The sequence below is a fragment of the Nycticebus coucang genome, chromosome 5 (assembly GCF_027406575.1).
Source record: "Nycticebus coucang isolate mNycCou1 chromosome 5, mNycCou1.pri, whole genome shotgun sequence".
In the NCBI taxonomy this organism is placed as follows: Eukaryota; Metazoa; Chordata; class Mammalia; order Primates; family Lorisidae; genus Nycticebus; species Nycticebus coucang.
The window spans coordinates 76,437,087-76,443,241 of NC_069784.1; the positions used below are offsets into that span (position 1 = coordinate 76,437,087).

At 38.2% G+C, this 6,155-nt stretch overlaps 1 pseudogene; it reads right to left on the reverse strand.

Moving 5' to 3' along the window:
- Positions 1-3,245: 3,245 nt before the first annotated feature.
- Positions 3,246-5,624, reverse strand: LOC128585527 (ubiquitin carboxyl-terminal hydrolase 1-like; annotated as a pseudogene).
- Between the last annotated feature and the right edge of the window lie 531 nt (positions 5,625-6,155).

Sequence of the window (6,155 nt, forward strand, 5' to 3'; positions counted from 1 at the left end):
AGAAATTATTCCAAAAAATTGAGGAAGAAGGAATCTTCCCCAACACATTGTATGAAGCAAACATCACCCTGACACCCAAAACAGGAAAAGACCCAAACAAAAAGGAGAATTTCAGACCAATTTCACTCATGAATATAGATGCAAAAATTCTCAACAAAATCCTAGCCAATAGATTACAGCTTATCATCAAAAAAGTCATTCATCATGATCAAGTAGGCTTCATCCCAGGGATGCAAGGCTGCTTTAACATATGCAAGTCCATAAACGTTGTCCACCATATTAATAGAGGCAAAAATAAAGATCACATGATCCTCTCAATAGATGCAGAAAACGCATTTGATAAAATCCAGCATCCTTTTCTAATTGGAACACTGAAGAGTATAGGCATAGGTGGCACATTTCTAAAACTGATTGAAGCTACCTATGACAAACCCACAGCCAATATTTTACTGAATGGAGTAAAACTCAAAGCTTTTCCTCTTAGAACTGGAACCAGACAAGGTTGTCCTCTGTCACCTTTACTATTCAACATACTGCTGGAAATTCTAGCCAATACAATTAGGCAAGACAAGGAAATAAAGGGAATCCAAATGGGAGCAGAGGAGGTCAAACTCTCCCTCTTTGCTGATGACATGATCTTATACTTAGAGAACCCCAAAGACTCAAACACAAGACTCCTAGAAGTCATCAAAAAATACAGTAATGTTTCAGGATATAAAATCAATGTCCACAAGTCAGTAGCCTTTGTATACTCCAATAACAGTGAAGATGAGAGCTAATTAAGGACACAACTCCCTTCACCATAGTTTCAAGGAAAATGAAATACCTCAGAATATACCCAATGAAGGAGGTGAAGGACCTCTATAAAGAAAACTATGAAATCCTCAGAAAGGAAATAGCAGAGGATATTAACAAATGGAAGAACATACCATGTTCATGGATGGGAAGAATCAACAATGTTAAAATGTCTATACTTCCCAAAGCAATCTACCTATTCAATGCCATTCCTATCAAAATACCAACATCGTACTTTCAAGATTTGGAGAAAATGATTCTGCGTTTTGTATGGAACCGGAAAAAAACCCCGTATAGCTAAGCAGTTCTTAGTAATAAAAATAAAGCTGGGGGCATCAGCATACCAGATTTTAGTCTGTACTACAAAGCCATAGTGGTTAACACAGCATGGTAGTGGCACAAAAACAGAGACATAGACACTTGGAATCGAATTGAAAACCAAGAAATGAAACTAACATCTTACAACCACCTAATCTTCGATAAACCAAACAAGAACATACCTTGGGAGAAAGACTCCCTATTCAATAAATGGTGTTGGGAGAACTGGATGTCTACATGTAAAAGACTGAAACTGGACCCACATCTTTCCCCACTCACAAAAATTGATTCAAGATGGATAAAGGACTTAAACTTAAGGCATGAAACAATAAAAATCCTCCAAGAAAGCATAGGAAAAACACTGGAAGATATTGGCCTGGGGAAAGACTTCATGAAGAAGACTGACATGGCAATTGCAACAACAAAAATAAACAAATGGGACTTCATTAAACTGAAAAGCTCTGTATAGCTAAAGAGACAATAACCAAAGCAAAGAGACAACCTACACAATGGGAAAGGATATTTGCATATTTTCAATCAGACAAAAGCTTGATAACTAGGAACTATAGAGAACTCAAATTAATCCACATGAAAAAAGCCAACAATCCCTTATATCAATGGGCAAGAGACATGAATAGAACTTTCTCTAAAGATGACAGACAAATGGCTAACAAACACATGAAAAAATGTTCATCATCTCTATATATTAGAGAAATGCAAATCAAAACAACCCTGAGATATCATCTAACCCCAGTGAGAATGGCCCACATGACAAAATCTCAAAACTGCAGATGTTGGCGTTGATGTGGAGAGAAGGCAACACTTTTACACTGCTGGTGGGACTGCAAACTAGTACAACCTTTCTGGAAGGAAGTATGGAGAAACCTCAAAGCACTCAAGCTAGAACTCCCATTTGATCCTGCAATCCCATTACTGGGCATCTACCCAGAAGGAAAAAAATCCTTTTATCATAAGGACACTTGTACTAGACTGTTTATTGCAGCTCAATTTACAATCGCCAAAATGTGGAAACAGCCTAAATGCCCACCAACCCAGGAATGGATTAACAAGCTGTGGCATATGTACACCATGGAATACTATTCAGCCATTAAAAAAAATGGAGAGCTTACATCCTTCGTATTAACCTGGATGGAAGTGGAAGACATTATTCTTAGTAAAGCATCACAAGAATGGAGAAGCATGAATCCTATGTACTCAATTTTGATATGAGGACAATTAATGACAATTAAGGTTATGGGGGGGAAGCAGAAAGAGGGACTGAGGGAGGGGGTGGGGCCTTGGTGTGTGTCACACTTTATGGGGGCAAGACATGATTGCAAGAGGGACTTTACCTAACAATTGCAATCAGTGTAACTTGGCTTATTGTACCCTCAATGAATCCCCAACAATAAAAATAAAAAAAAAAAGTTAAAATTTAAGGTCACACCTCTAAGCCTGAGGTACTATATACAGAGCATGCAGAATATCAAGTATGAAGAGATACAAATTAGTCCATGCCCAAAGAGATCTACTGGAATACAGAATCATCTTCATAGATACATATAAAATTCTTGTGAAGATAGATGAGGTCTCTTCAAGTTTTCTGCGACACTTTTCAAAGTGCCTCAAGGCACAAAACATACACCATTGTGAATACACACATTCCAGACTTTTTGCCTGACACAGCCCATCCAAGATTTGGCTCCCCGACTCTTGTAAAATTAAAAGTACTGAATGAGATTCTGCTTTGTAGGTGAAAAACCACAGGACCTATAAACATCATGTAGATATTTACTCCATAATATGGAGAATACAAATACAAGCACTTTATTTTCAAAAGCAAACACAAAAGATTGGTGTGAATCCAAAAGTGTTTAAATGCTTCAATTTTGGATAATTCAATTAAGGACCTATACAAGTTTGTTCCCAGGAGCTAACGCATCACTAGTCTCTACTAAGGAATTCTAAAAATTAACATGGTTTTCAGTAATTTAAATTTCACTATTTATATAAAAACCTAGAGAGACCAATAACCCAGTAGCTTCAAAAGATAAGCTATAAACTTTGATGTAATAATCAACTTTAGCCATGTTTGTGCAGTTCTGTTTAATATATACACAAAGAAAATACACTCAACTCTGTAATTCCTTATAAAAGAGCAAGTAAGGAGTAGATGTAGGAGACATAGAAGGGGAAAGAGAATTCAGAAAGTCCTTCTCTTCTGTAACTTTCACTTCAGAATCATCAAAAAGCAACCACTTCCCTTCATACTCCTTTAAGCTTTGCACTATATAGGAAATTTTGTTCTAAAATCCATTAATTTTAATGCCTGTTTGGTCACTGGACTCCTTTTTGCTATCAAATTCATGGATGCCATAGTACTGTTAGTCTCAGAGTTTCTACTTTCAGCCAACATTGTGCTGGCAGCATTATTAGGATTAGATGCTTTGTTGTATAGTTCATAATCTGCTTTGCTCTTTTGTCCTCCAAGAAGTCCAATAGCTTCTACATTTTTTTTGTTCAAAACTTTACTTGACTGTGTACTTCCACCAACTCTAATGGACACTTCTTCATCATCATAATTGTCAACCACACCCCTTGCTTCCTCCTCATTCCATGGTTCTGGCTTACCTATTTCACACATTTGGTCAACCACAAAGTTTCCCTTATCTAGTTCTTAACTGTTCAGGTCAGTAACTTTCACAGAAGTAGTGTAATGCCCACTACTGATCATAATGCCACTATGCATCACGACCGCAAATAACCCATAGCTGCCGCTGGTCAGCTTCATGCTCCATTCTTCCAGTGACAATTTAAGAGTTGTCAACAAAGGAGCGTTTATCTTGGAAAGTCCACCACCATAACAATCAAACTCTAAGCCACTAGCAGCAAAGCGCTTCAAATGAATAGCTATAACTTTGGCATTTTGTCAAACAAAAGACTTCGTTCAGCTTCAGTGTAATAATGGCAATTTTCACAGAAATATTTAACTTCTACAATCCTTTCTACTGAAGCAAATTGTGAAATTGCTCATCTCAGCATCTTCATTTCTGTTTTAGGCTCTGGAGAAATTTCAGAACTCTCCTCTACTTTGGAAAGCTCATCTTCTTGCACTGGCACACAGATGTCTTGAAAATCTTCTCTTCTTTTGGTTAAACTTTCACATTCCAAGCAACGAGTTCTTAACACCAGTTGACCTTGAAACGATTTCTCCCCTAGCTGAAAACCAATGTGCTCTGTACTTTTGTCAATGGGCTTAGCTTCATTAACATTTGTAGGTTTAACATTATTTCCTGTAGATTCAAGTCCACAACCATTAACTGTGTTACCACTTTCACACTTTCCTGACTCCTCTTCAAGATCATACTCATTTTCTTTAGATTGTCCTTTTGATCCTTGGTTTGTTATTATTTTTCCCAGGCTACAGAATTTAGAAAGAATGCTGGGTTGCTTAGTTGCTGACTTTAACCAGTTCATCTTAACTCTTGATTTCTTTTGTGAGGGTCTTGCACTCTCGTTTTCAGATATGTACTTGGGGATTATTTTAGGAGGAAGCTCTACTGTATCATCTGTAGCTTTTCTTTTTGATCTAGTTTGTCTGTGGTTCTCTTCCAATGACTGTTGTTCCTTGGATACTTTAACTTTTTTCTTCATGTTGCCAAATTCAATGTCACTTTTTCTTTTCCCATTTCCTTTGGGGAGCTTTTCTTTACACTCTTCAAAATGCCTAACATTGTCAACCTCCATGCCACTAAAACCACTCATTTCCTCTGTCTGATTAGGTTTTTCTTCCACCTTAGTAGATAATTCTGCCACATTTTTTACTTCTTTTTTTAGGAGCTGGCATGTTTCTTGAATGTTTCCCAAAATACACTGTAGTACTGCCTGTGCATCATGCTGTAGATATCCTTCATACATAGGGTTGAGTTCCCTGAGTGTACTAAGTAGTTGCCTTGGCTGAGTAGCAAGCTCTTCAGTATATTTCTCTGGATTTAAGAGAAAACTAGCCTGAAACTGTTCAACTGAAATGATTAAGGACTGTAAATTACTGTAAATGATTAAGGACTGTAAATTATGAGTTCATAATTTGTCAAAGAATCTTCTTTGCAATTTCCCTTGTCTTTTTGATTGGTTTCATCTTTTAGAGCTTCTTTCTTCCTTGAAATAATATTAAATAAGTGCTTCACTCCAGACTTAAAACAGGGACAAAGATATAGTACCTGAAGTATGCTATTAAGATAACAAGTATTGCCAAGATTATTCAGTCCCACAGATGGTAATAAGTTTTCTCTCTTCTCACAGTTTATAGGTGAGGATTTTGCTGCAGGAACAACTTGATCAATTTCAGATCCTCTATATTTAGAAGATTTTTCTTCATTTTCTTGAGAATCTGTGAAATCCAAGGCTCTCTTAGTTTCCTTTTTCTGAAAAAACTTTAAAGAAAGTCTGTTTTTCTTAGATGGACTACCTCTTGAAAGTCCATTATTTTCACTAGGTATGACACCAGGCATTTTCTCTTCAAATCCCAAGGAGCTGGCAAGAATTAATAGAAGAAAGTTGTAATCACCAATTATATCTGGTCACGGCCCGAAGCGAGGTCCGTGGCGGTGACACCGGCGAGTCCAACTGGAGTGTGTGTGGGTGCGACAGGAGAGTCCCTTCCCCGAACCTGCCGGTCGCGGACCCAAAGGAAAGCTGGTCGGATCGCCCTCCCCGCAAGGGAGTGACCATCCTCCCGCAAGAGCGGGAACCCTGGCCGCAGCTCAGTCCTGTCCTGCGCAGGCACCGACTACATCCCTGTAGCGACGCCTATCCGTGCCCACCACACACAGCAAGGAGTGCCACCAAGCCCGGGACATTTCTTAAAGTGGTAGAGGCCATCTATAGCAAACCCACAGCCAATAACATATTGACTGGAGTAAAATTGAAATCATTTCCACTCAGATCTGGATCTAGACAAGGATGCTCTTTGTCTCCACTGTGATTTGTCATAGTAATGGAAGTCTTATCCATTGTAATCAGGCAAGAGAAGGAGATCAAGG